The 8,919-nt window shown below is 65.6% G+C and overlaps 1 long non-coding RNA gene across 1 annotated transcript; it reads right to left on the bottom strand.

Moving 5' to 3' along the window:
• Positions 1-6,007: 6,007 nt before the first annotated feature.
• Positions 6,008-7,217, bottom strand: LOC147571079 (uncharacterized). Its single transcript, XR_015247725.1, has 2 exons — positions 7,123-7,217; positions 6,008-6,709 (listed from the first exon to the last, which is right to left on the bottom strand). It is a non-coding gene; the product is annotated as an uncharacterized LOC147571079 (long non-coding RNA).
• Positions 7,218-8,919: the final 1,702 nt, after the last annotated feature.

Raw genomic sequence — 8,919 nt, forward strand, 5'->3', positions numbered from 1 at the left:
TGTACCCCTTCCTATGCAGAAGTACAGTATGAAGCCTTCATTGAATCTGTGCCGTTGATCTCATTTCAAATGTTTACGGGAGAAGCACTTCATTGAAAGCAGTGCTGTAAATATTCTGCCATAGGAAGGAATATTTCCGTCTACGTGCTTTCTCACTCTTGAATTCGTCTTCACACCATACAGGCTGTGACTTTGACCTTGGGTGTCCCATTTATATCCACTACTCTTTATTTCGCGGAGTCGTATCCATGCTATGAATGCAAGGGTGTGCTATGCAACCAGAAGGCTGTTTGAACTTCTGAAACCTTGTGTTTTCTGATCCTCGTGTTCGAACGACAGTGGTGCCAAAGTACGAAAGGCTAGTGTGAGTGAGAAAAGGAGAGAGTGCGTGCAGAGACTCAGTGGCGGTGGCACACGATGGATAGATTTTTTTTAACCTGGCAAGATGCATCTCTCAGTCCCTTGGCCTCGGTGCAAGAGCGTGCCGAGAGCAACGATAGCAAATGACGTGCGAATGTTTTCTGCATCCAAAGGACATCCACACCCATTGGAAGACGTTGGAAGACGTAAAGAGAGTTTTGTTCTCAGAGAACCCCATTAGTTGGATGTGTGAGGTACTTGTATTTCCCCTGCCCTTCCGTCAGCTGCTGTGAACGCCGTATGGTGTGTGTTCTGTTCTGTTCCCGATCTGTTAAGTGTGGTCCCGTGAACACGGACTGAGCTTGTGGTGTGCTTCACGGGAGTACTCGGAAGCAGAGCTCATCAGTGAGCTCGGGGGGTCACCACGAAGGGTGGAAGTTCTAATGTCTGTCAGGTAGCCATAAGAATGTGGTCTAATGCAGTTCTGTGTCCCGTGCTTGGATGGTCTTTATAAGAGTTGTCAGTGTTGGGAATTCTTAAATAGAATGGATGGAGGAGGAGGAGGAGGAGGAGGAGGAGGAGGAGGAGGAGGAGGAGTTGTTGTTGTTGTTGTTGTTGTTGTTGTTGTTGTTGTTACGAGGTATAATGACGAAAGACACGGCAGAAAATTTTTACAGGGTTTATTTTCTGTTTTCAGTATGTGCAAAGCTGTATGACTTTAATCTTTGGGGATCCAGGGAGGTTTTCTTCCATTTTCTCATCGTATGTTTGGAAGGCTCCTTTTTAATTCTCAGCTGACTGACTGACTGATGGATTGGTTTTGTTTTTATGTCCTCTTCACACCCAACATAAGGCCCGAACTCACAGCCCGGCAATGAAGAGTCACCCGCTCCCCTGACCTAGCTGAGGGAGCCAGCCAGCCAAGTCACCCCTTTGATCCATTTTTGTTGTTGTTTATTTAAACGAAGCGGACATGCAACGTGTGCTCAGGGCAGAAACAGAGCACACGCTTTGGGGTTTGACAGGGTCATTTGGAGCTTGGTAAATGTTAAAGCCTAGCTTCCCTGGGTGCCCAGGAGCAGGGTCCACAGCCGTTAAAAGTTGACAATTTCCTTTATCGATAGCCATCGACAGATGATTTATTGAAAACACTAATCTATGGCAAAGATCGTTCTTTGGTCTGTGATCGGGATATAAGAAGAACCAGATGGCTACAGCTCCCACATCACAGACTTCATGTTTTAGTTGGACTTAGAGGCAGGGAGGGAGGCAGGCAGGCAGGCCGGCCGGCAGGGAGGGAGGCAGGCAGGCCAGGAGGGAGGCAGGCCGGCCGGCCGGCAGGGAGGCAGGCAGGCCGGGAAGGAGGCAGGCAGGCCGGGAGGGAGGCAGGCAGGCAGGCAGGCCGGCCGGCCGGCCGGGCGGGAGGGAGGGAGGCAGGCCGGCCGGCAGGGAGGCAGGCAGGCCGGCCGGCAGGGAGGCAGGCAGGCCGGGAGGGAGGGAGGCAGGCAGGCCGGGAGGGAGGGAGGCAGGCCGGGAGGGAGGCAGGCCGGCCGGGAGGGAGGGAGGGAGGCAGGCCGGCAGGGAGGGAGGCAGGCCAGCCGGCAGGGAGGCAGGCCGGCCGGCAGGGAGGGAGGGAGGCAGGCCGGGAGGCAGGGAGGGAGGCAGGCCGGCCGGGAGGGAGGGAGGGAGGGAGGGAGGGAGGCCGGCAGGCAGGCCGGCAGGCAGGCCGGCAGGGAGGCAGGCAGGCCGGCCGGGAGGGAGGGAGGCAGGCCGGGAGGCAGGGAGGGAGGCAGGCAGGCAGGGAGGCCGGCCGGCCGGCAGGGAGGGAGGCAGGCAGGCCGGCCGGCAGGGAGGGAGGCAGGCCGGCAGGGAGGCAGGCAGGCCGGCCGGGAGGGAGGGAGGCAGGCCGGGAGGCAGGGAGGGAGGCAGGCCGGCAGGGAGGCAGGCAGGCCGGCCGGCAGGGAGGGAGGCAGGCAGGCCGGCCAGCAGGGAGGGAGGCAGGCAGGCCGGCCGGCAGGGAGGGAGGCAGGCCGGCAGGGAGGCAGGCAGGCCGGCCGGCAGGGAGGGAGGCAGGCCGGCAGGGAGGCAGGCAGGCCGGCCGGCAGGGAGGGAGGCAGGCCGGCCGGCAGGGAGGGAGGCAGGCCGGCAGGGAGGGAGGCAGGCCGGCCGGCAGGGAGGCAGGCAGGCCGGCCAGGAGGGAGGGAGGCAGGCCGGCCAGCAGGCCGGCAGGCAGGCCGGCAGGGAGGCAGGCAGGCAGGCCGGCCGGGAGGGAGGGAGGGAGGCAGGCCGGCAGGGAGGGAGGCAGGCCGGCCGGCAGGGAGGCAGGCAGGCCGGCTGGCAGGGAGGGAGGCAGGCAGGCCGGCAGGCAGACCGGCCGGGAGGGAGGGAGGGAGGCAGGCCGGCAGGCAGGCCGGGAGGGAGGCAGGCAGGCCGGCCGGCAGGGAGGCAGGCAGGCCGGCTGGCAGGGAGGGAGGCAGGCAGGCCGGCAGGCAGACCGGCCGGGAGGGAGGGAGGGAGGCAGGCCGGCAGGCAGGCCGGGAGGGAGGCAGGCAGGCCGGCCGGCAGGGAGGGAGGCAGGCAGGCAGGCCGGGAGGCAGGGAGGCAGGCAGGCAGGCAGGCCGGCAGGCAGGCAGGGAGGCAGGCAGGCAGGCAGGCAGGCCGGGAGGCAGGGAGGCAGGCAGGCCGGCAGGCAGGCAGGGAGGCAGGCAGGCAGGCCGGCCGGCAGGGAGGGAGGGAGGCAGGCCGGCCGGCAGGGAGGCAGGCAGGCCGGCCGGCAGGGAGGGAGGGAGGCAGGCCGGGAGGCAGGGAGGGAGGGAGGCAGGCAGGCCGGCCGGCAGGGAGGCAGGCAGGCCGGCCGGCAGGGAGGGAGGCAGGCCGGCCGGCAGGGAGGGAGGCAGGCCGGCCGGCAAGCCGGGAGGGAGGGAGGGAGGGAGGCAGGCCGGCAGGCAGGCCGGGAGGGAGGCAGGCCGGAAGGGAGGGAGGCAGGCCGGCAGGCAGGCCGGGAGGGAGGCCGGCAGGCAGGCCGGGAGGCAGGGAGAGAGGCAGGCCGGCAGGCAGGCAGGCCGGGAGGGAGGGAGGGAGGGAGGGAGGGAGGGAGGGAGGGAGGCCGGCAGGCAGGCCGGGAGGGAGGCAGGCCGGCCGGCAGGGAGGCAGGCAGGCCGGCAGGCAGGCAGGGAGGCAGGCAGGCAGGCCTGCCGGCAGGGAGGCAGGCAGGCCGGCCGGCCGGCAGGGAGGGAGGCAGGCCGGCAGGGAGGCAGGCAGGCAGGCCGGGAGGCAGGGAGGCAGGCAGGCCGGCAGGCAGGCAGGGAGGCAGGCAGGCAGGCCGGCCGGCAGGGAGGGAGGGAGGCAGGCCGGCCGGCAGGGAGGCAGGCAGGCCGGCCGGCAGGGAGGGAGGGAGGCAGGCCGGGAGGCAGGGAGGGAGGGAGGCAGGCAGGCCGGCCGGCAGGGAGGCAGGCAGGCCGGCCGGCAGGGAGGGAGGCAGGCCGGCCGGCAGGGAGGGAGGCAGGCCGGCCGGCAAGCCGGGAGGGAGGGAGGGAGGGAGGCAGGCCGGCAGGCAGGCCGGGAGGGAGGCAGGCCGGAAGGGAGGGAGGCAGGCCGGCAGGCAGGCCGGGAGGGAGGCCGGCAGGCAGGCCGGGAGGCAGGGAGAGAGGCAGGCCGGCAGGCAGGCAGGCCGGGAGGGAGGGAGGGAGGGAGGGAGGGAGGGAGGGAGGGAGGCCGGCAGGCAGGCCGGGAGGGAGGCAGGCCGGCCGGCAGGGAGGCAGGCAGGCCGGCAGGCAGGCAGGGAGGCAGGCAGGCAGGCCTGCCGGCAGGGAGGCAGGCAGGCCGGCCGGCCGGCAGGGAGGGAGGCAGGCCGGCAGGGAGGCAGGCAGGCAGGCCGGCAGGGAGGCAGGCAGGCCGGCCGGCCGGCAGGGAGGGAGGCAGGCCGGCAGGGAGGCAGGCAGGCCGGCCGGCAAGCCGGGAGGGAGGGAGGGAGGCAGGCCGGCAGGCAGGCCGGAAGGGAGGGAGGCAGGCCGGCAGGCAGGCCGGGAGGGAGGCCGGCAGGCAGGCCGGGAGGCAGGGAGAGAGGCAGGCCGGCAGGCAGGCCGGGAGGGAGGGAGGGAGGGAGGGAGGGAGGGAGGGAGGGAGGGAGGGAGGGAGGGAGGCAGGCCGGCAGGCAGGCCGGGAGGGAGGCAGGCCGGCCGGCAGGCAGGCAGGCCTGCCGGCAGGGAGGCAGGCAGGCCGGCCGGCCGGCAGGGAGGGAGGCAGGCCGGCAGGGAGGCAGGCAGGCCGGCCGGCAGGGAGGGAGGGAGGCAGGCCGGCCGGCAGGGAGGCAAAGAAAGAAAACGTGGCATCAGGATGCCTGGTGGGCACAGGTGGTGGATCGTGCAACTGTATGTCGTGGGTTGCGAGTTCGAGTCCCACGCTGGATGTCGCGCTTAGTTATAATAAAATCTTTGAAAACCCATCCACAAATACAGGAATACACAAAACATGGCATCAAAGGGGAGTAAGTGATTGATCGATGGGGGGTGGGGATGAAACGGGAATATGTGTCTAACCCGCAACATATTCTTTATCGGCGCTGCTTTCACTATTTTGCCCCGATGACTCTTTCCACAAGCGGCGGTCCCACCTGAGCGGGCTCCCTGCATCTTAAGACGTTATGTAGCGAGAGGAAAGGCGTGAGAGGCACAAGTTTGGCGGAATCCATACAAATATAGAGACAATCATCGTTTCTGAGACCAGTAGCCAAAGCTCTGCCTCCGTTTAGGACCCAATGTCGTACTGAATCTCTTTAAAAAGAAATAAATACATAAAAACCAGGTAGGGTCGTTGGCTCGGATAAGGGAGGAAGCTGAAATGCAATCCTGGAGAACAACATAGGGGGTAAGAAGTTGCAAGCCAGAGCGATCTCACCACCCGTAGCCTTTGAAATGATGATTTGGTGTCTTCGGATACAAGAGAGCTCACCCTACGTAGAAGGTTTCCCACCCACCGGTCGTCATGAAGTATCAGAACAGCGCAAGCGGATTCCCGTGCTACGAAAACCTCTCTGCCAACATAATCTGTAACAGCCGCATGGTCTCGTATCGTGTGAGTGTAGCGTCATTAATCGCACCACTCTGCCGTCGTTTGACCTTCCAGCGGATCGCAATTTTCGTTTCTTTTGGCGTGCGTGTGGGTATGCGTATCAGGCTATGGAAAACGATCTAGCCACGTTCGGTCCTCTTTTTCTCATTTCTCATAGATGAGTGATGGCGTCAAAGGATACACCTCAGGAAACCCCAGATGGAAGAGAGGCAAAGGGAAGGGGATTCAGAGTGCTTCTGTGTCCCGTGCCGCCCCCCCCAACACAGCAGTCTCTCCTCCCCCCCCCCCCCCCCCCCCGCCGTTCCAGGTGTTGGAACAACCCGGAAGTGCCTGAATTAGGGGAGTTCTTTGACGGGGGGGGGGGGGGGGGTGTTGGGGAGCACCAGTGCTTGGAAACATTGCTAGGGCTAGCAAGGCTGTTGAGAAACCTCGAGTCAGTGTCGAAGGTACTTGGGGGGGGGGGGGAGGAAGAGGGGGGCGTGGGGTTTCTTTCTCTTTGAGGCGATGGAAATAGTTTGGAATGAACAGTGATGGTCCCATAGCTTTGTGAGTAGTAGACTAAGAGAGCCCGCTGAAGTGTACACACACATATACATTTATTTACTTATTACGTATGCATTCATTCCAGTTGAGTGAGTGAGTGGGAGAGAGGGGGTAGGGAGGGAGAGAATGGATCACCAAGCAGGCTCCAAGGTGTCAGCACAGAGCCAGATGTGGGGGCTGAAATTCAAGAACCCCGAGATCATGACCTGAGGCAAGACTCGGACGCCTTACCGAGTGAGGCACCCAGGTGCCCTTACAAGGATGGGAATTTTGGCACGCGAGTTGTGTTTCCAGTGTTCATAGGTGAGGCAACACATAGAATAGTAAATGTAGGCAGGCAGGCAGGCAGTCGACGTTTTCTTTTTCTTTCCCTTCTGGGCTTCAGAGGGGGATGGCGAGTGTGAGGGAGGGAGTTCATGACACCGGGCGTAGGTGTTCTTGTGAGCTGAGCGGCTTGGGAAGTTCCCCGAACTACATGACCCCACAGGAGAACAGGAATTCCTTCTCGACAGCAAGAGAGTGGGCGACTAGCACCGCCTGAGTGTGGCAGAGCCTCAACTCTAAGTCGGGGTGGGGGAGCACTTCTGCCTTCCCCTCTGGGTTCCAGGAAGGAGGGAAGCTGTCCTTCCGGTCCTGACCCTCCCTGTCTGTCCGGGGGCCCCTCAGCCGCAGAGGTGGTGTTTTGAGTTGTCCCTCTGTGGTCGTCTTTTAACACCAAATACTTCTGTTGAAGGTGCTCGGAGAATTAACACAGGTTGATATTTCCAAAATGATCTTGAGATCCTATCCTCTGCCCCTCTGCCCCTCCGCCCCTCCCGTGCGCGCGTGAAAACACCCACCCACCCTCCACCCCCCCCCGCCCCCGCACACCCACCCACCCCGCCCCCGCACACCCACCCACCCCGCCCCCGCACACCCCCCACCCCGCCCCCGCACACCCCCCACCCCCGCACACCCAGCCACCCCGCCCCCGCACACCCCCCCGCCCACGCACACCCCCCCACCCACCCGCCCCCGCACACCCACCCCCCCCTTCCCATTCCTTCTAACTACAACTGTTCCCATTTCCATCCATGTACTCCCAAACAGCTTCCTCAAGCCCCACCGCCCACCCCGTCGACCTCTTTGGGTAGTATAAAAGCGACCAACAGGCAGGGGGCGTCCGGGCACCACGATGGTGGAGTGAGGGAGTCCGTGTGTGACGACCACGGGCCGATCGCAGCAGAGCGGCCGGGACGCAGCACCTGCCTCGCCGGCGCACGGCCTCATCCCCAGCCACCTGGGTCAGTAGCGTTTCCCGGCTGGGGTGGGGGGAGGGGGACACGGAACGGAGGGCGCACCAAGAGGGCTTTGTGGATCGAATGGACGCCTAACCGAGACCCTCCTTCCTGCCACCAGATACCGTCTGTGGATGGTCGTCGTCTCGCCGTCACGCAGCCCCCACCAGTGCTACAACGAAAGAAACGGGTGTCCAGGATAGTAATGCAAACGAAGGCGGGGCCGATCCGATCGGGGGAAGCGGCGACAGGAGTGGAGGTGGGAGAGGAAAAAAAAAAAAAAAAAAATCACGGGAAGAAAGGACAGGCGTGGGCCACGGCGGTCGCGCCGGGGGTGCAGCGGGTCAACGCTCGTCATCGAACCCGGGGACTCGGGTGGCCGACCTCACCGGGCCCAGAGTCGCTAGCGATCCACGGATTTCCTAAACTTTGGGGTAGACGGCTGCGGTGAAGTCCAGCGTGCCGGTCAACCTCGGGGACCAGGTCAACGGATCCCCAGCTCCACAGATCCCAGGTCACGGGGCTCGGCCGTGCTGGTAGAACTCGGGTCTCAGATCCGCAGATCCCAGCGTCCCCGGCTCCCAGCGTGCCGGCCGACCTCAAGTCCCAGGTCACCGGGTCCCCCGGCTCCCGGCGTGCCGGTCACCCTCGAGCCCCAGGTCACCGGTCCGCGGGGCCCCGGTCCCCGGCGTGCTGGTCGACCTCGAGCGCCAAGCGCCGAGCCTCGGGGTCCTCAGCCCCCAGCGTGCCGGTCGGCCTCGAGTCCCGGGTGGCCAGGTCCCCAGTCCCCCGGTCCGCGGTGTGCTGGTCGACCTCAGGTCCTCGGGTCCGCGGCGCGCCGGTCGACCTCGAGTCCCACGTCGCCAGGTTTCCCGGTCTGCGGGTCCCCGGCTCCCGGCTCGCCGGTCGACCTCGAGCGCCAAGCGCCGCGTCTCGGGGGGAGGGGGGCGCGTCCTCGGCCCCGGCGTGCTGGTCTACCTCGAACGCCAAGCGCCGCGTCTCAGGGTCCTCGGCCCCGAGTCTCGGGTCGCCCGGTCCGCGGCGTGCTGGTCGACCTCAGGTCTTCGGGTCCGCGGCGTGCTGGTCGACCTCAAATCCCGAGTCGCCAAGTCGCCGTGTCTCCCAGTCCGCGGTGCGCTGGTCGACCTCGAGTCCGCGGGTCCGCGGGTCCGCGGGTCCCCGGCGCGCTGGTCGACCTCGAGCGCCAAGCGCCGCGTCTCGGGGGGGGGGGGGGGGGGGGGGGGCGTGTCCTCGGCCCCGGCGTGCTGGTCTACCTCGAACGCCAAGCGCCGCGTCTCAGGGTCCTCGGCCCCGAGTCTCGGGTCGCCCGGTCCGCGGCGTGCTGGTCGACCTCAAATCCCGAGTCGCCAAGTCGCCGGGTCGCCCAGTCCGCGGGTCCCCGGCGTGCTGGTCGACCTCGAGCGCCAAGCGCCGCGTCTCGGGGGTCCCCGGTCCCCGGTCCCCGGTCCCCGGCGTGCTGGTCGGCCTCGGGTCTCGGGTCTCGGGTCTCGGGTCTCGGGTCGCCCTGTCTCCCGGTCCGCAGTCCACGTTGTGCCGGTCGACCTCGAACGCCAAGCGCCGCGTCTCAGGTCGCCCAGTCCGCGGTGCGCCGGTCGACCTCGAGTCCCGCGTCGCCACCTCCCCCGGGCGCCACACTCGGGCGTGCTGG

Source organism: Puma concolor, unplaced genomic scaffold, assembly GCF_028749965.1.
Source record: "Puma concolor isolate L17-30 unplaced genomic scaffold, mPumCon1.1.hap2 unalloc_scaffold_65, whole genome shotgun sequence".
NCBI lineage: Eukaryota > Metazoa > Chordata > Mammalia > Carnivora > Felidae > Puma > Puma concolor.